Genomic DNA, 21,848 nt, shown 5'->3' on the forward strand with positions numbered 1-21,848 from the left:
ACTCTTAGGTTTTGAATTTTTAAAGTAAAGCTTTGTTTTGTGAGCTAAAATTAAAAATTATGAAATAGGGACTTCCCTGCTGGCACAGTGGTTAAGAATCTGCCTGTCAATGCAGGAGATACGGGTTCGAGCCCTCGGCCAGGAAGATCCCACATGCCGCGGAGCAACTAGGCCCGTGAGCCACAACTACTGAGCCTGCGCGTCTGGAGCCTACAAGCCACAACTACTGAGCCCGCATGCCACAACTACTGAGCCCGTGAGCCACAACTTCTGAAGCGTGCCTAGAGTCCGTGCTCCACGACGAGAGAGACCACCGCAATGAGATGCCCTTGCACCGCAACGAAGAGAAGCCCCCGCTCACCACAACTAGAGAAAGCCCATGCACAGCAACAAAAACCCAATGCAGCCAAAAATTTAAAAAATAAATTTAAAAATAAAATAAAATTATGAAATAAGGTTTCTTGGGTTCTTTTTTTCCATGATCTTTACTGTCATCAGTTCCTTTAGAGGCACAAAGCGGTCATCCAGAAGGCTATAGCTTTCCTGTTAGTCTTAAAGGGACTGTCCTCTAAACATCCCTGGCTTACCTCATTGCGATCTGGAATTATGATGACTTGAACAAATTTAAATCTTGAATGAGTTTATGTTGCTGTTTTACTCTTGTCCTTCTTCTTCACAGCTTTGTGTAAGTTGATTAGGGTCCTCTCTTTTCACCTTGGATTTCCAGACTAGAATCCTGATTTTTATCCATCAGCATGTGGATGGTTGGTTCTGCATTCCCTTCATTACTCTAGGTACCCACCTGCCTCCGGGTCTGCACCTGCTTGTTTATCTTACATCTTTCACATACCACTTCTCTTTTATCAGGCAAACCATGATCTTTCTGGGGGAGAATGCACCATGCTTTACATATGTTGAAAATTTCAAAACCCTGACACCTAATCTCCTAATCTCAATGTTCCAGAGTTTTTAGGAAATTCAGAAACAGTCTTGTTTGTATGAGGAATGAATCTGTTTTCTATAATCTCCAGGAAATTTAAAATCCTAGCCCTTGAGATTTTTACTGTAATTGTATCCAAATTTAATATTTGACACAACAGAGTGAAAAGGAAATATCTGCAAATCATATGCTTCTTAAGGGATTAATATCCAGAATATATTAAAAAAAAAAAAAAGCTCCTAAAACCCAACGACAACAACCAAAAAAGTAACCCAGTTTAAAAATGGGTTATATTTCTCCAAAGATGATATACAAACCACAAGTATATAAGAAGATTCTCAACATCATAAATCATTAGGGAAATGCAAATCAAAACCATAATGATACATCACCTTATATCTGTTAAAGTAGCTACTATCAAAAAACATAACATATCAACTGTTGGCCAGGATGTAGAGAAACTGGAGCTCTTGTGCGCTATTGGTGGGAATGTAAAATGAGGCAGCAGCTATGGCAAACACTATAATGTTGCTTCAAAAAATTAAAAATAGAATTACCATATGGTCAGCAAATCCACTTCTGAATTTCAAAGGGATATTTGCACACCCATCACTATTCACCATAGCTATGAGGTGAATCAGCCCAAATGTTCATTGGCAGATGAATGGATAAACAAAACATGGTGTATACCTCCAATAGAACATTCAGCCTTAAAAAGGAAGGAAACTCTGACACATGCTAGGACATGGATGAACTTTGGGGATGTTATACTAACTAAGTCAGTAACAAAAAGACAAATATTATCTAACTCTACTATACCAGGTATCTAGAGTAGTCAAGTAATAGAAACAGAAAGTAGAATGGTGATTGCCATGTGCTGGAGAAAGGGGGAAACGGAAGTTGTAGTTTCATGGGTAAGAGTTTCAGTTTTGCAAGCCGAGAAAGTTCTGGACATTGGTCGTACAGCAGTGTGAATATACTTAATACCACTGAACTGTGCACTTAGAATTGGTTGAGATGACAAATATTTTATTATGTTATTTTACCACAAAAAATATTTGTATTTCGCATATTTACATCATATACATTCTTTTTTTCCTTAGGGATGTCAAGTCTTAGCGAGGGTCATATCTTTCATTACCCAGCTTTACACCCAAATGGACTTGGCCCTCCATTCCTACTGACTAGTGTCTTGGTCAGGACAGGCATAAGATAAGCTATCAAACACCCAAGAGTAGCTAAGTTAATTATTGATGGTGACCTCCTGGCACTAAATACATTTTTTTTTTTTTTTTTTTTTCTGGTACGTGGGCCTCTCACTGCCGTGGCCTCTCCCGTTGCGGAGCACAGGCTCCAGACGCGCAGGCTCAGCGGCCATGGCTCACGGGCCCAGCCGCTCCGTGGCATGTGGGATCTTCCCAGACTGGAGCACGAACCCGCGTCCCCCGCATCGGAAGGCGGACTCGCAACCACTGCGCCACCAGGGAAGCCCTACACATTTTTATTGAATGCTTTTTATGTCTCCTGGACTATGCTCAGTGGGGACTTATAAGAGTACTTCCCCTTCGTTTCCTTTGAGCAGGGGACATAGATTTGGCCAAGCAAGACTAAAGTTCTAGAGGGGTGGAGGGATTGAGCATTGCTGTGCCTCTGTGTTGTGTGGTTTTCACAATGCGCTCTCCTGAGTGTACAAGATGACAGTGGCCAAGTGCCATCTACTTGCCAGCCTATATAAGGCTGATAGGGCCCACCACCCAGGAAGGGGAGGACGGCTGTTTCCTGTCTGCAGAGCACTTCAAAACAGGGATATGGATTCAGCTGGTGCATGGGGCAGGAAAGGTATTCTTGCAGAGGGAAGCCACAGGACAAGACGTGTGGAGTGTGAAACACCAGGTGGTGTTTAGTGAACACAGGAAGACCAGGCATAAGGGATAAAAATGAATATGCCTTAGTCTCCTTGATCTCCAGTTTTTGACATAAATTCTGTTGAAATGAACTAGTTTCAAGAACCTGAAAAACAGTTAGATGTGTGCGTCTTGGGTCGAAGAGGAAAGACTCGAGAGAGTTTACACATACATATGCACATACATATACATGCAAAAGGAAGGTTTTTACATTCAGAAAAATCGGAACACTGTAGTCTGCCAAGCTGACTCATCTGGCAGGATGTCTGTCAGTAATTATTTTTCTCAATCATATTGATGGTCACTTTATTCGTTTCTTTCAAGACACCAATATCAATTTTTCTGGTAGGAATTTCAGGTCATTTGAAAGGCCAAACAGTATTCCAATTAAACAAATGACACCACAACAAGGCCCAAAATCTCCTACCGTACTCAACTACAGCGGAAACATCAAGAGCAAACATTAAGGGTTATGATGGGAAGGGAGCTTTCTTTCCAGAAGAGCTGAGAAAAGTAATTACCTTTATACCCTGGTCATTTGGACTCAGAACACATGCCAAGAAAAGGTCAAGAGCTCAGAAAGTGAAAGCCGGCTGGAAAGGTGTAAAGGAGACGGCTGCCCTCCCACAGGAACCAGCTCCTGCCTTTGCTGCCGCCCCTCTGGAAGCTCCCCAAGGGCTGTTTAAGCTGAAAGCTGCCCGCTCCTGCTTTACAGGGGCCTGGACTGCCAGGTTCAAAGGGGCCTGGGACTCTAGATAAATTTTACAGAACTTGAGGCCCTCTCTCCACACTGTGTGTGTGTGTGTGTGTGTGTGTGTGTGTGTGTGTGTGTGTGTGTGTGTTGGTGCCAGAGCTAGCAGAGTGGATGCCCTGAAAGATAAATACTGTATGACATCACTTATATGTGGAATCTAAAAAAATTACAGCAATTAATGAATATAACAAAAAAGAAGGAGACTCAGAGACACAGAGAACAAACTAGTGGTTACCGGTGGCGGGGAGGGGCAATACAGAGGAGGGGGAGGGAAGGTACAAACTATTGGGTGTAAGGTAGGCTCAGGGATGAATTATACAACATGGGGAATAGCTTATATTTTGTAACGACCATAAATGGAAAGTGACCTTTAAAAATTGTATAAAAACTTAAAAATTTAAAATAAAATAAGGGGAATAGATATCTCTACCATGCTTGCAAAGGCCCTCAGGAGAACCCCAATGGGGACTCTGTTTCTACCTGCAGAGCTGTTCCCTTATAACGGAGTAACTTCTGAGACTTCTAAAAAATGAAATCAGCCTCACCTTTTACGCCTTCTACCACTGGCTCTCCCAGCTGATAAGCTAATAAAAATTCTGCAGGAATTTTGCATCCGTTTGCTCCAGGCATAGCTCTCCACTTCTCTTTACATCAGGCGTGTTAAAGTTTATCTTAAATTTAGAAAACTCTGAGATTAAGTGCTGGGATTCCTCCTTGCAATGCCTCATTCTGACTTTTTGGATGATCTCTTGTGAGCCTCACAGCTTTGACTACAGCACAGCTGCTACAAGATTTTAGATTTCTGAGTGTGGTGTATAGAGGTGTATGAATTTGGGGAAGCAAACTAGTTTGCAAGGCATGCTCCCAGTTTTTCTTTGTTCAAAGAACCAGCAGCATATTTGTGCATGCTGAGTGAGAAAGCAAAGACAAAGTCATTCTTATTGCTTTTGATCACATAGTAAATGTGGCAAAACAGCAGGATGTCGACAAGACTTTATTATCTTATCTCTCCTATTGGTCCATAAGTTCTTTAAAGGCAGTGTCTGTGTCTGACTCATTTTTGGCATCTTGCAAGATGAGTTCCATACCTTACAAACAGTAAGTTATCCAAAAAGTTTATAAACTAAGTGAATGACATTAGTAAGAAAAAATAAGCCGCGGGTATCTCAAGGTTGTTAGCTTTTAGCCAACAGTGCGTGAAACAGGAGCTATCCCTACCAAGATATCATTTTTATAAGCTTGCCTATCTGCCTCTCAACATTAGAAGAAAAGGAACTGATAATCAGAAGCTTTGTCCTTATGTGAAAGTTAAAGATTTTTGTCATTTTCGTCTGAATTGACTTCTGCACTCAGCAAGCTGTTTTGAAAAGCAAGTTGTATTTTTAAATCTGGAAAGAAAGTTGGGAATTGCATACTAGCCTTTGGTAGTAAAGTTCTACCGATCTTTTCATCCAGGAGCAGTGGATCAGGAATTTTGAGCTGCTTTTCCAGGAGCAGTAATGGATTTGCACCCATCCACCTATGGTCCCACACTCACACATTTGCCCCATCACCTCTGTGTTAAACAATTAATTAAAAGCATTTTTGAAGCAATGGCTGGACATAGGGGTACACACATTTAGAAAAGATCAGTATAATTGGTCTATCTGAAGATTGAGCCTGCAGTCATGACCTCATCAACATCATGTTCTAGTAAATAAAGCTCTTTACATAAATATATATCATGTTCCTGAACCTTTCCATAAAGAAACATATATGAAAGGACACAAATATACATGTGATGCAAAGAGTTAAGTGTGTGTTTGAGTATGTATGTGTAACAGCAGTTTCTGTGGCTCTTTTTATGATCTGGTCATCTGATTTGTCTTAAAAACTCCTAGGTTCTTATCCACATGTCTATTAATGTCTCTCTAAACATAGACTCAGACCTTCAGAGAAGCCCAAAACAACAATCCCGCCTCCCATTAACGCTTTTCTGAAGCTATCAGCTCCCTGCCCTGAACTGCCATTCTCCAACTCCTAGCTCCTCCCTCCCTCCCTCCTTTCCTTCCTTCCTTCCTTCCTTCTTTCCTTCCATCCACAAATAGTGTTGAACCAGGTACTGTTTTAGTCACTGTGACCACAAGGGTGAACAAGTGACCCCAAATCCCTGCCTTTATGGAATTTATACTGTCTCATGGAAAGAGAAACAATAAAGAAGTAAATGACATTTATAGCAGATCAGATGATGATGGGTACTATGGACAAAATAAAGGGGGATGGGGATTTTGGGGAGGGGAGGTGGTGACATTAAATAGCATATTCCAGGAGGGCCTCACCGAGTAGACAGCATTTAAGCAAAGAACCGAAGGAGGTGAGGGAGCAACAGTCCCCAACAGTCCTTGTATCAAAAGCCAAAAGTGAATGGCCCTTGGGAATAAATAGCAGACCCTCTTTCCTTGACTCTATGATGACCAGTGTGTTGATTACATATCAAGAAGTATCCAGTGACTTGTCTTTGGCAGAAAGACAAAAAGTTGACATCTAAATCCCCCCACCCCACCCCTGACTTAATCCTCAAAGACAATGGTGAAGACTTTGGGCTCTGACTCTCCAGGGAAAGAGAATTTCCTAGACAATGAGGTGAGATGACCCCTGTGGTCATGGGCCCAAAGCCTGAATGGCCCTCCCCCCTCACAAATCTCAAAGGTGAAGTTAAACTCCTTCACAGGGGAAATAGCCTTATTTGGCCCCAGGCACAAGTATCTAAAGAAGTTCTCAAAATTTTAACCAGATAAAGAAAAGGGAAGAGAGGAAGAAAGAGAGAAAAAGTTGAGAGGAATCTACAGAGGCGAATGTAGGTTTTGCTGAGCAAACCCAGATATATCCAGGGCAACCAGAGAAAGCTCTCAGGATAATCCCACAGATGAGATCCTTGTTTGCCTGAATGGGCCAGATGTGCAGATGTTAGCACGGGAGCCCCTCTAAGGGAAGGAAGGCATCCATACCACTGCTGCTATCAGTATTTTAACATTTAACAACATTGGTGAATGACTACTATATTTTAGATCCTGTTGTTGCAGGAAAACATGGGGTGCAAGAGGATGGTCACGTCCCAGGTCTCAGGTGAATCCCTGGGACGGTCCGCCAAGTGTGAGTCCTTGGCTTCACGCAGGAAAGAATTCAAGAGCAAGCCATAGTAAAGTGAGAGCAGGTTTATTTAGAGAGGTACACATTCCATAGACAGAATGTGGTCCATCTCAGAAAGTGAGAGCAGCCCCGAAATATGAGGTAGTTAGTTTTTATGGGCTGGGTAATTTCATTGGCTAATGAAATAATAATGAGGATTATTCCAACTATATTGGGGAAGGGGTGAAAACTTCCAGGAATTGGGTCACCACCCACTTTTTGGCCTTTTATGGTCAACATTGGAACTGTCATGGCGCCTGAGGATGTGTCATTTAGCCTATGCTAATGTAATACAATGAGCGTATAATGAAGCTCAAGGTCTAGTGGAAGTCGACTTGTCCATCATCTTGGACCTAGTTGGTTCTCACCTGTTTATGCTGTGTCCTCAATGGCTATGTCATTCTTTTAAAGGTTGTGCCCTGCTCCCTTCCTGTCTCACTGTGATAAATGCTAGAAATGCAAACATAAATAACACACAGTTATTGTCAGGCTTGGATGATCTCACCCACCAAGAGTTCATATGGTTTCCAGCCAAACTGCACTGAATGCCACTAGCTACTCTTTCGTTTAGTTCCCTTAGATCCGTATAGTTGCAAATTGGGATAATGGTATAATAATTAGTAGAATGTCGGTGTCACATATGCATATAATACTACCCAAACATAACTTGAATGGAAGATGGGAGCCAGAATAAGTGGGGTCTTACATCCCAAAGGTCTGATTATTTTACAAATAATACATGGCAAGAAAGGTTTTTTTTATATTTTGGCTTTGCATAAACATGAATATCTTGATGAATGTTTTAAGTTAATATGTGAATGCCCTGACAAGTTATGCATCTTGAATCTGGAAAGGGGCTGATAACCACGTGCTTTGGAAAGAATATCCTCCTGGACAAAAAAACGATCAATTTATTAAAACTGCTTTTACTTTGGAGCACCTTTTTCTCAACCAGAGTCAGATTCAAGTCTTATTATGAAAACACAGCCAAAGGAGGTCAAAAGCTTTTTTCTACTTTTGCACACATGCCAGGTGACATTCATGGCCTTTGGTGAGGAAAAAACTTTTTCTCTATTGCCTCTTAGGTTCTCTGCCTGGGGCCCTGTAAATTAGATAGACAAAAGGCAGATTAACAAGAGAAAAACAAACAGAGGTTTATTAACACATGCATCTCACTTACACACAGGAATACTTAGCAAGGAGTAACCCAAAGGGGTGGTTAGAACTTGGGCTTATATATCATCTCAAAAAAGAAAAATAAATTTTTAGAGAAGTGGCAAGACAAAGGAAAAAGACTTTGTATTTAGGGTGGCAAATTGTGGGAAGGTAAATATACAGGGGAACTAAAGGAAGATGAAAGCTAGTTAGTAAAGGTTGTTGTGTAGATTCCTCTGGTGCTGGGCTGATAAGGGTCTAGAGTTATTTCTGGTGATTAACCTCTGTCTTTCCTGATAGAGAGGAAAGGGGGTACCCTCTTACAAATTTATGTCCTGCTTTTAGGCAAGTAGAGGGAGGGCAGAGAACTTTTCTTGTATCTGCTTCTCAATTGCCTTCAGCTCAAAATAATCCTTAGGCCAAAGTGTCATATTTGGGGATGGTGTATTCTGCTACCCTTCATGTCTGATACTTTCCTCCAGTTATGACCCTATGGCCAATCAAGTCTTGTTTCTGCCTCCACAAAGAACTGAACCCATTTATACATGTATTTGCTGAGTTCTGAGTCTCCAGTAATCGAAACCAAGCCAAAATAAATAAATAAATAAATAACCTCTTGCCTATCTTTCCAGCAAACCAATGAGTTACAAGGAGCTGTGCACATTGACCTAATTATGGCCGTCATGATTATTGTGCTAAATGGAGTAGATCTACGGGTAACCTTAAACGGCAAGTTTAAAATTATTTATATTTGACTTCAAAATACATTCTGGAATGGCACTTGGCAGTAGAACTAGCTGGTATCCTAGTGATAGTTCTGTTTGAATTTATTTCAAAGATGATAGTGAATATTTACTAGGAAGATTTGATTCCAAAACTTCTTAGTTTTCCAAAGTCCTTTGATCAAGTCTTCCCAGGTCTCTCTCCCACTGAAGGTTGAGTTTGCTTTCACTGGAACTTTCCTAGAGTAAGGGAGATGGTGAAGTACTTGAGTATCAAAGTTTCCCTGCTTATGAAATAAATAGAAGGAAATTAGATATTGACCAGCTGAACAGCTGATGCCAGCAGTAATAACCGATATAGAGTAACAACAAAAATTTTTGATAGATTAACAGAAAAAAATGAGAAAAAGTTTTCAAGATTTGTTCTGGTTTAGCAGAAAGTGCCTGGTTTTTTATTAGCTGTCTGGCTTTGGGAAAGTTATGTAAGCTCTCTGATCTTCAGTGTTTTCTGTGAAATGGGAAGAATAATCCCCACTTTTCCATATTCTGGTGAGGATTAGACGTATCTGCACATAGTAATATTTAATTAATAGTTATGAGTGAATGGTAGCTATAAAAACAAAATAACAACAATACATACAACTTTGCAAAAAGAAAAACATACAGAATAAAATAATTATTACATTTTTAAAATTGTGCACATTTATTTATTGGCTGCATTGGGTCTTTGTTGCTGCATGCGGGCTTCAGTAATTGTGGCACTCAGGCTCAGTAGCTGTGGCTCACAGGCTCTAGAGCGCAGGCTCAGTAGTGGTGGCACACTGGCTTAGTTGCTCCGCGGCATGTGGGATCTTCCCACACCAGGGATCGAACCCATGTCCCCTGCATTGGCAGGCAGATTCTTTTTTTTTTTAAATAAATTTATTTATTTTATTTATTTATTTTTGGCTGCACTGGGTCTTCGTTGCAGTGAGTGGGCTTCTCATTGTGGTGGCTTCTCTTGCTGCAGAGCACGGGCTCTAGGCATGTGGGCTTCAGTAGTTGTGTCATGCGGGCTCAGTAGCTGTGGCTCGCTGACTCAGTAGTTGTGGCTCGCTGGCTCTAGAGCACAGGCTCAGTAATTGTGGCACACGGGCTCAGCTGCTCCGTGGCACGTGGGACCCTCCCAGACCAGGGACTGAACCCATGTCCCCTGCATTGGCAGGCAGATTCTTAACCACTGTGCCACCAGGGAAGTCCCAATTATTACATTGTTATGCAACTCAGAAATAACCTGAATCACTGCTACTTGGGGCAGGGGACACAAAAAACAAATAGCTTTATTTTAATACTGAGAGGATTAATTCCACCTTCTGCAAGAGAAATGTGTTATCCAAAATTGTGGTGTATAATAGTTATTGCTGAAAAAAATTAGAATTTTTAAAGATGTCCAGGAAATTGGAGGCTTCTAGGTACTGAATCACAGAGAAAGGAATCACCATTTTCTGCCTAGAGGTTGAGTCTCTAATGTTAAAATAAGGTCATAGACTTTCCATTACCTTAACTTTAACTGACCTCTTCTAATGACAAAGCCAAGTATGACTGAGGGAAACCCCACCGGCTTGGCCAGTGAGAAAGTATCTCTCTCTGCCGTCGACATAGATCTCTTGTATGGGCTTGAACGTCTAGCTGCTTTACTCGGCTCTGGGTCTGCTTCCTAAAAGAAATTATTCTTTGGTCTTTTCTTTATTTCAATCTTAACTTCATTTGGGTATTTACTGCTTACTTTCCTAAGATTTATGTTACCAGAAGTAGTATATATACATAAATAGATACATATACGTGTGTGTGTGTGTGTGTGTGTGTGTGTACCTTAGCATGTTTTAGTCTCTTTCTTTTTCCATTAATAGCATGGAACCATGACCTTTCTCTGCATGTTACTTCTGCCCCTTATGTGGAGTTGGGGTGACCCTCAGCCCATGAGCTTGTCCTAGTCTATTCTTTGAGTGTAATCCCTGAGCTCCCTCATGATTGCAAGTCCAGAGATCCATCTTTTCTCCTCCAGCACACCTCTCCATTAGGCCTTCAGAGACCCCACAGTGTACAGAAGTGGCTTGAGGAGAAGGGTCCAGTTGAAGTCTGTGGCACAGGGGCCTTGACTGCTGAGTGGAAGCTCATCTTGGGGACTCATGGCCAAAAGGCAGAGCTGGGGGAAGTGCTTCATTCTTGTAGCCGTCAAGGAGCCTATGGGTCAGTGTTACTTACAGTGCAGGGGCTTTCCATCAGACTAGCTGGGACCCGTCTGCTCAAAGCCCTCTTACTGCTCCATTGCTTCACAAAGTTGAGGCTTTACAGACTCTGGCTCCAGAGAAGCAGTGCACTGAAGACTGAGAGATCTTGGGTGAGACGTATCTCAGAGCACTTGTGTTGAGTCCTCTGGGACAACAGCAAGAAGATGAAGAGATGCCCACACCCTAGAAGCCATCTCCATGGCAGTGCTAGAGCTCACTGGGGGAGGCACTATTCTCTATTCCTGCCATAACTGCTGGTTCAAAATCAAGGCCTTCCATAGAAGTTCTTTATGGGAAAAAGTCCACCCCCAGCATCTTGGCCTATTACAGGAGCCTCGTGCCCTTTGATACCTGATTCCAAAGATCTCTTAGTGGTCAAACTCTTTCCATTCATCCTCAGACTCATTTCTCAGAATGCAACATGGGCCCAGGAGAGCTTGGCCAAGGAAGTTCCTACCTTTTTCTGCAGTGATGACCTCACAATGTTTTAAAGACAGAACATCAAAGTTCTGGCTACATTTCTCTCCCAGAATAACATCCAGCTCACCCTACACTTAAGTGACTCAGTAAGGCCACTTAAGTGACTCTTCCCAGAACAAGGAATGTCTTTTCATAGTGATGCTGCCCACCAGGACAATGGAGCCTATTCACACCATACTTACGTAACTGAGGAGACCACTTATGGGATTCTTCCCCAAACAATAATGATCCACTTCACTGCATTTTCTGTCCTACACTCATTATATACTGAAACAGCTGCCAACTTCTGCTTTGGAAAATGGAAGAAAAAATTAAGATGCTCAGATTTAATTGCAGGTGGGGCATCAGTCTGATATGGTATCCACAACAGATGCCCTGATGCTTTGCAGGTTTACTTCTCACTTGCATCCTGTGTTAGCTTCTCAGTTCTGCATATTAAGTATAAAACTGAATGCACCTATGACTTTGCCTTCAATCAGTAAAAATGACAGCACGTTTAAATATATGAATATACATGCGTGTGTGTGCGCACATGCCCACGTTATTGATATATATCCCAGTGCCAGAGTCTGAAATATGGTTTGCCTTTGTTTTGCAAAGCTGCCCAAAAAGCATGATCTTAACCTTATTTGATAGAATATATTTCAGGAGTAGTGAGAATATTTATGAGCTGAAGAACTAATGTTACAATACACATACCTAAGTCCCACGGTGCTAAGGAAACCTCAATCACATTTTAATAGAAAGTACGGAGCTATGGTAGAATCCCACCATAATATGACATGTGGGGTCCAAAAAAACTTACTATAGGCTGTGGAATTACATTAGTGCAAGCTTAATAAAAATTACCTAGCCTGCCAGCCAGGAGTTACCCTAGGGAATTCTTAGTGTCATCCAAATCCATCCAGATCCCTGCTGCATTTTGGAGCCATTTGGTGGGAGTTCTTCCTGCCCCCATCCCCTCACTAGCCAAATATCAATGGGGGTGATTCTGGGTCTCATGTAGGCTGGGACTTCCAGGACAGTGAGAGTGACTCCAGGAATCAGTGTTCTGTTGAAAGGTGTTCTGTCAACCCAACCATCTTCCATTTGCAAGACTGAACCAATGGAATACTGTAGACCTACACTCTATTTTCCTGCTGCCCAGGCAGGATTGCTTGCCATTTCCCCATCAAACTTCATGCCCCGCCCCCATAGTCTCAGTCTACTTCCCAGAACATAAGAATAGGAACCTACTTGCGTTTGGAAATTGGCACTGGACAGAAGACAGGAGCTACTTGGATTACATGCAAACGTGCATTATCCTGTGCATCATGGGGTTTTACTCTACTGTAGCCCTCTGTGCTTGTCTCCCAGACCAAGCTCCTACCTAAGAGCAGAGGCAAATCAATGTTTTAAAAATCGTTGTAGATTTGCTTAAATTCTACATTCTATGGTAGTATATATGATCCCTCAATAAACCAGTAATAGCAGTAATAGTGTGTTTGTCCCATGATTAATAACTCACATCATATAATGGCTGGTACAAACATTGAGCTTTAAAGAGCAATGGTTGGCCCCCTGCTCTTCAGAAGCTCCTGAAATCACACAGTATTAAGTGGATGGTTTCTTAGAAGCCAAAGATAATTATCAGAAAAATCTTTCATAAAGGAAAGTTTTGAGCTGTGGCTGGCAGTAAGGGGGTTTGTCTGGAGAGAGATTGCACTACATTATCACAGTAATAATTAGGCACAAAAATGTCATTTCTGTGCCAGTGGTGAAACGAAAATGTGTGGATGTCAATATAAATAGACATCAGGATATGATACAAGGGGTTGAAAATATCATTGGGACTGTGGGTGTTTTGTTGGCAAACTAAGGACATTGAGCAAGCACATATGGTATTCCAGTAAGCCACAGACTGCAAGAAATCAAAGCACAAGTGCAGAGATGCTTGTTTTCTCTTCAGTGAGGGGGCGAAAAACAAGGGGACTTTCCAAGCTGGTAAACCAAACATTCATTATTTGGGAAAACCTGATACATATCAGTACAGGTGCAGTCACAGATTTTTCTCCAGGGACAGGGGTGTGGGAAGAAAAATATGTGTTCCATAGTGAGGAGGAGGTAAATGGAATTGATGCTTATCAGGACAGCCTATTTTTTTGCCTCTCCCGTCGCGGAGCACAGGCTCCGGACGCGCAGGCCCAGCGGCCATGGCTCACAGTCAGGGCCCAGCCGCTCCGCAGCATGTGGGATCGTCCCGGACCGGGGCACAAACACGCGTCCCCTGCATCCGCAGGCAGACTCTCAACCACTGCGCCACCAGGGAAGCCCAGGACAGCCTATTTAATTAAAGAGACATTACTGTCCTTCCTGAGAGTGAGGTTTTCAACCTAAAGCGAGTTTGGAAATAAGAGATGACTGCAAATAGCTTATGACTTTGTGAATTTTTTGAAAGCAATTTTAAATGAAGTTAGTTTTACAAGAGTATCTAAGCAGCTTTCTACTTTTCCATTACTCCGAACTACACCTTGAGAACTTCACTTTTCTGTTGCTGACAGAGTTCTCTGTGTAACTTCTACGGATCAGCTTAAGGTTGTGGTGGGAGCTTTGGGGTGCCTCTTCCTTAGTGATTTCACCTAATATCGTTTAGAAAAGGGCATGTGCGGTTGTCTACAGTGCACTTGGACCATTATTAGCTTTACGGCTCCTACCTTTGGATTCCCAAAGCAAGTCAGAGGAAGACAGTGACATAGGGATGATTTGGCCCATTTCTCGGGGGTGGGTGGATACTGTCCCAGCCAAAAAAAAAAAGTCTCACCCTTTCATAAACAATTAAACATATTACCTACAGATATATGAGCAATTATTAAAATATACAACTTTAACCATCCCTTCAAAGTAATAGTTCACAAAGTCTATTAATAAATGACCTCCTGGGACTTCCCTGTTGGTGCAGTGGTTAAGAATCCACCTGCCAATGCAGGGTACACGGGTTCGAGCCCCGGTCCGGGAAGATCCCACATGCCACAGAGCAACTAAGCCCGTGCACCACAACTACTGAGCCTGTGCTCTGGAGCCCACGAGCCACAACTACTGAGCCCACGTGCCACAACTACTGAAGCCCGTGCGCCTAGAGCCCGTGCTCCGCAACAAGAGAAGCCACCTCAATGAGAAGCCTGTGCACCGCAACGAAGAGTAGTCCCTGCTCGCCACAACGAGAGAAAGCCCGCACAGAGCAACGAAGACCCAACACAGCCAAAAGCAAATTAAAAAACAAAAAATGATCTCCTGAGGTCTCCCCATTGGAATCGTGACAAAATTTTATCAAGTTCCCATCAGGGGTCTGAAGCCAACCAACGGTTTTCTCCAGAGTGCCCTAAGAGAACTGGAAAATAAAAATAAATCCTGTGAGTTGCAATAATCTGAACACCCTAACTGCTTATGAATAAGTAACCCAGTTGACATACCCATATTCCAACTTACAAGCTCTTCAAACTCTCCTATTCAGCAAACTTCGAGTGGCTCCTCTAGGCCAGGTGCTGTGCTTGATGAACAAGCACAAAGGGTCTGTCACATACTTTAAAATATTCTTAGGTAAAGCTGCAGCATCTTAATAATATATCAGCTCAGGGATGTCCAGCCCACATTCCAGAGGGGGCCACGACAGTCCATTCTGTTTTCTGTATCTTGAGATCAACAATCTACACCCTACTTATCAGCCTACTAAGTGTCAGAAACAAATCTCTGGTTTTAAGTGCTGACTGGCGTGATGAATATTCAGTGTTGGATATCAGAGATCCTTGGTGAAATTTAAAGTATTCTCGACACATGAATTGGTTACTAATATTGGTATTGGTTACTAATACTAACCAACTAGTATTGGTTACTAATACTTCCTCGACTCTTGCATAAATAGGGTGTAAGAAGCAAATGAAGGCTTAGCCTTTACCCCTAGAGGTGGAGCTCAAGCTTTGCTCCCTAGAGTCCTGTGTCTATCTGTTGGTCGTGAGCGCTTCTGTAAAAGATTCCCGACTCTGGAGCTGTGTCAGCCTCTAAGCAGGCAAGGTAGTTTTCAGAGCACCTAAGATGACAGCAATCTGGGAATTTTTTAAACTTACAGAACAGCTTAAATAGTTTTGAACTTCCTTGCTAATCAGTGTTTGGCTAATAAATGTCTGTAGATGTGGTGGGATTTGGTTTGAGACTTGCTTTCATTATGACTTAGTAGCAAGGTTGAGGAGTAACTACACTTCATCTACCTCAACTTCTTCAGTGGCTACTGTTACCTTCCAGAAAGAAACTAAGAATTGTGTTTGACCAATAGACTTAGGTCAGTGGTAATATATAGGCCCTACTATCAAGGAATTTCCAGAGAAGTTTTTATAGGCCTAAATGCTGCTCACCAGAGGCTACCAGAGTTCCAAGAGACTGACCAATCGATGGTCATGGTCCCAAATGAAAGATATACATATATATCTCCACTAAGCCATGTTCCTGATGAACACAGACACACACACACACGTATATATACATACATATATTTGTTCACTTAACTACTTTAGTCAATAACCTAATGAAGATCTATTACCCAGCTTTTCTTCTGTGGGTCAGGAACATACATCTTAGAAAAATCCATGTATTGCCAAACTCCCTAAGAGACAACTAGGTTGTCTTCTTTAAAAGGTCCTGGAGTGGGCAGCCTTATACTTTATTTTGGGTCCAATGTTCAAAGTATCAGAGAGGATTTCTTGATGTCTCCCCTAAATTTTGCTATTGACAAGTAACTAATTCCAAATGGCAAAGGTAAAGGTAGAAGGTCTTATATCTCAGTGTTTAACCCTCCGTTTCTCTCTTCTGAGAAGTTTTAGATCTTCAGCTGTGTTTTTTGTTTGTTTTTCCCCATCTTTAGAGTTGGGTCATTGTAGTCCCATGATAGGGGCTTGTCTTGGCAGTTGCCCTTTGGAATAAATTGTTTGTTAGCATAACTGTTAATAAAGGAAATGCAAACCAAAATGTAAGGCTTTTTAGGGGAGGGATAAGTTAGGAGTTTGGGATTAGCAAATACACACTACTATATATAAAATAGATGAACAACAAGGAGCTACTGTCCCGCACAGGGAACTATATTCAATATCTTGTAATATCCTATCATGGAAAAGAATCTGAAAAAGAATATATATATATAATATATTCTAAATATATATATATTATATATTATATATTATATATATATCTGAATCACTCTGCTATATACCAGAAATTAACAACATTGTAAATCAACTATAGTTCAATTTAAACAGTAAATTTCAGGGGAAAAAAAAAAGAAACGTCCAAAGGCACTTTTAGGGCACGTAAAATATTTGAAAATAAGGGCTACATAAGTTATAGGTTAAATAAATAATGTTTAAGAAGAAAAAAAAAGGAAGCCTTTTTATCACACCAAAATGCAACCTTAATTATACAAGTGTGAGTAACCGTCCATTGACACACTCGCCCTGCGGCTGCCATTGGTGAGGCATCTTGGTCCTGCCACAGCCTGTAATTTACAAAACTGTAAACTTCACTTCCTCCATTTTCTCCTCCTTTACCCATCCCATCAACCACCACAGTTTTTAAATATAGAGCTGTCTTTTGGTCATAGTTCATGGCTAGTTACAGCAAGACTCTCTTGATACTCTGCCAGACTTCGATGATTTGTTTAAAGGTACCAGTTAAGAATACCCTAAGTTAAGAATAAATTTCTCCACAAGCTCAGAGTAAAGTTCTCCTGTTCCTTTTCCCATAAGTACTGAAATAAAGTTAGAAGTCCCTTTATTTCCCATCGTACAAAACTATATTTTGTTTCAAATAGTTCTTGTTCCTAATGTTTGAAATCAAGAGCCAATGTTCATTTAGCATGCGTTTTTCTGAACACTTATTCTAGGGTGTGTATTGCACTGAAGTGAACAAAAAAAAGATTGAGATGTGTGTGTGTATAACCTCAAAGGAGCTCACAAGCCTAGTGGAAGAGGAAGACTAGTATACAAATAATTACCACCCAGTGACACATGCAATGAATGATTTATGGAGGAATACAACAGAGCTTCCCAAACTCCAGGACACCTAGGTTTCCCGCAGAAGGCAACACAGTATGATAATCAGAATCACTGGCTTTGGAGCCAGACCATTTGCCTTAGTCCACCCCCATCATCTATTAACTGTGTAGTCTTAGGCAAAGTATATAATCTCTCTGAGCCTCAGTCTCTGTAATAGTCATCTGTAAAATGCAGCTAATATTAGTTCCTCTTTCACAGTGAATAGCAAGCACTTAGCACAGTGTCTGGCACATAGTAAGCTCTCAATGACTGTTAGCTGTTTTTTGGGGGTTTTTTTATCCTTGCCTCTCTTTTATTTTATTTACTTTATTTTAAAAAAATTTTTATTGGAGTCTAGTTGATTTACAATGTTGTGTTAGTTTCAGGTATACAGCAAAGTGAATCAGTTATACATATACATATATCCACTCTTTTTTAGATTCCTTTCCCATGCAGGCCATTACAGAGTATTAAGTAGAGTTCCCTGTTCTAAAGACAGCAGGTCCTTATTAGTTATTAGCTGTTGTTTATTACTTGTCTTTCAAGGTCCAATTCAACTGTGAAGACCTTTATATTCCAACCACACCTTAACTCTCCAACTTTATTTTTTGTTAATTAAAAAAATTAAATTAAAAAATTAAATTAAAATGAATATGCAAATAGAATACAGAGCAGTATTATACTATTTCTTAATTTTAAACAATTATTTCTTAATTACAAACACCTCAGCCTTCTAAGTGGCATGGATTCCAAGAACAGTCCAGTAGCATGAAGCATAAGAATACAAATTTGAATTGATGAAGCTGAGAGAAGTAATTGCTCTACATATGCAAAAAAAGCAGGATGCTTAGTTAAGTATTAGAGATTGGGAATTTCTTTTCTCTCCAAGACTGCTAAAATGATAATAAGTGGATTTTAAAGTTGAAGAAATTCAAAAGCAAATACAAATGAAATGGATTGCCCTGGGAGATATTGCAGATGAGGGGGTTAAACAAATTTTTGGAAGACATAAATTAAATCAAAGAATGGTGACTGATTTAGCTACAGTTTAAAGTGACTACAAAAGGGCATCTTATTAAAAACAAGCCAAAGCTCTGAGAGGCTCAAAAGGACTTGCAAGTATTTGGTATCACAGAGGGCAAGGAAGAACAGTAACATATAGGGCTATGGGTTGAAGGTTTGAAAAGGGAGCAGTGGAAATGCTGTGCAGACACATCACTAGCTCTTGGCACTCCCTCCTGCACAATGAAGAAAGAGGCCAAGGACCCAATGTGGGGGTTACTCTAGTTGCCAAGTATGTCAGTCCCAATTATGCACTTGGAGACCAAAGAAATGACCACTTGGTGGGTCTATGGACCCTCACTATAAGCCAGACTTTGGTCAGAACTTCATCTATAACCTGAATTCCTCCCATGTGCCCTTTCTCTAACAGGGAGAGCCTATGATGATGTTTTGTGTCTCTGTTGACTTGGACTCTATGTCCAACAAGACCTCACAATGTCTGGTTATTCCCTTTTCCCCTTAGACTGTTACTCAAGTATATGGTTGTAGGTCTCCGGGGAAAGACTGGGGTAAGCTTCACAGTGCATACTCACCATGGTGATGTGTGTGTGTGTGTGTGTGTGTGTGTGTGTGTGTGTGTGTGTGTGTGTGTGTGTAAAGAGCTAGGTAGTAACTCCAGAAAAAACAATAGATTATGAAAGAAAATATATAATCATATTACATTACTTGGCTCTCTAGAAAACAATACTGACAGTCATAACTTGTAAAACAAAAAGTTATTATTTTAGCCAAAGAAAATGATGTAATTATAATGACAGGGTGAGGGTGAAGGAGGAGAAGTAGGGCCACAGTATGGCCTATGAGCTGGCACTTCAGCTACCCTTTAAGCAGACCATTCTAACACTCAGTCAATACTCTTGTGTGCCAGCTCATAACAAATAGGGGAAGACACTGCTCTACATTTATAAGGTTCAGAGTAGGCTGAGGAGTCAAAATCTATCGAGGCATCCATCTAGACATCCTCATCTCCTGTGTCAGGGACTCAGATTTCCCCAGCCAGAGTCATGACTACCTTGGTTGAGCTTTCAACCATCTCTGAAGTTTAGCCAGTCTGAAAACCAAATCCTGGGCATGATCTTCAGTTTATTTCTGTGAGCCAATTGCATGAGATGAGGACCTCCTTGAAAGCTGCCAAAGAGACCCTCTGGCTTTTACACTTAGTTTTCAATTTGAAAATTGCTCTCAGATTTTCAATATCAATGTATAGAGTTTCAATGCAATTTAAAAACAACCAGCCAATTCCACCATCATTGTATTTCTCATTTTCCACATACATTTCAAATGCCTGAATCATAGACTACTGCATTTCCCTCCCCAGGCACATCCTAGCTCTACCTTGGAAAGTCTTATCAATTAGCCTGCCACATTGTTCCTCATTACAGCAAAGGAGTGATTGACCTGGCTCCTACACCCTACCCCACTATCTGCTTTCTTGGACCACCTCTGGCACCAAGGGTCATGGGTTGGATTCTTCAGAAAAGAGATGTGAGCTTGACTGGGGAGTATAAAAGTTTCTGAGATGGAACCATTGTGAAAGATAAGGGATGAAAACAGAATTAACTAGGATGAACATCAAACCACAAAGCAGATATGACAAATCTGCCAGCCCAATGGGAGGTCTGAGCTCCAAAGCAAAGATTACCTGTGAGAGGAGTCCTGAGAATGGCTGGACCTTTTTACCACCTCCTAATATGGTCATAAGCTAAGGGCTGCCCAAGGAGAGAGCTCAGCCACTCTGTTCTGCTCAGTCAGTGGCTAGAAGCTGCCCCAAGAAAAGGGTGACCTTGACTTAAATGCTGAGCTAGATCCTGAAGGAGCTAACTGCAGTGAGTCCTTTCTTGAAGGATCTGAGCTATATATCTCTGTATTTGCCACTATACGGTTCTTATCCTGAGCTTATATTCTGCTTTGGGAAACAGCCATATAGCATACGATTTCTATTCAGTGTGGTATGCACAATGCACAGGGCCAACTCCTCATAGCTAAGTGGAGAAGTGAATGGGTGGGATAAAGTAGGTGTGAAGACTCTAATCAAGACTAATTATCAGGATCTTGGTCATCTTCTTATCCTCCTTATTTAGCATGTCAACTTGCAAGATTGAAATAAGACCATACTGTGTATATAAGTGCATTCACAGAGGGTCAATTTATCTTTTAATCCCTAAATGAAAAGAACTAAAATGATGTTTGGCATCTTCCAACCACAGATGGTGAAGTATTTAGCCAAAGTGGAAACTAGTTTGATTTTTCATGGAGTTATAAAAGAAAGCCAAGAAAATGTCATAGTGTAGAATGCTTTACGCTTACTCAATTTTAAGGGTGTAATAGGTTTTAAAACAATCATCAAAAGGTTCTTATCAGGAGACTATGCTTAGCATGGTCCTTATAACAGAAAGAAACGTTATTGTGGAATATATTTTGAGTTTGGGATAGTCAATAAATCATTGTAACCTCTAGATAGACCATCATGTAGAAAAACTCTTGATCTATTCCTTCAAAATGCAACTGCTAGAGTCATTATAAACTTACTTGACCTTTTTTCCTTGATTGGAATTCCTAAATTACAGAATAAGAACATACTTTAATTAAAGAAAAAAAAGATAATAATACAGAAATGTTACCAAGTCCAAGCTCATATAGCTGGCTGAACAACAGGCCAATAAATCAAGAGATGAGTTGTTGGGGCAAGGAATAGTGACTTTATTTGGAAAGCCGGCAGACTGAGAAGATGGTGGACTAGTGTCCCAAAGAACCATCTTACAGGAGTTAGAATTCAGGCTTCTTTTATACTGAAAGGGGAGGAGGTGTGGTTGGTGGTTGCAAACTTCTGGTGCCAGAATCCTTTGGCCTTACAGCTGTCCATGTAGGTCTGGTCACCATCTTCCTATAAACCTCCAACAAGTTAAATGTTATACTCTGTTCTGCAACTTTTAATCTCTATATGAATGGAAAAGTATTATACCTTTAAAGATCAGAGCCTGGAGAGTGGGCTATCCTGTATATATCAGGCTGAAGGCAATGTTCTTTTAGTGATTTACTTGTAGCAAAAGCAATAGAATACAAAGGTTAAAGTAAAAGAAACAGATCCAATATGGAGTTAGATTTGTTCTTCCCTATTACAGAAATCTTCATTTCAATCTGGGCATCTTGCTTCACCTTACATGTGTAGAAGAATCACTGGCTTAAGTATTCAAATCTACTTACTGAATAGATCACAATTCCCAACAATAACTTATTTTATCATTGAATAATTACAATATAGCACACTAAGATGGAGATCAGTGACCTTCATTATTTGATCAATCTTAATTAGCTACTATCAAGATCCCTTTGAATT

Source organism: Phocoena sinus, chromosome 5 (assembly GCF_008692025.1).
Source record: "Phocoena sinus isolate mPhoSin1 chromosome 5, mPhoSin1.pri, whole genome shotgun sequence".
Classification (NCBI taxonomy): Eukaryota; Metazoa; Chordata; class Mammalia; order Artiodactyla; family Phocoenidae; genus Phocoena; species Phocoena sinus.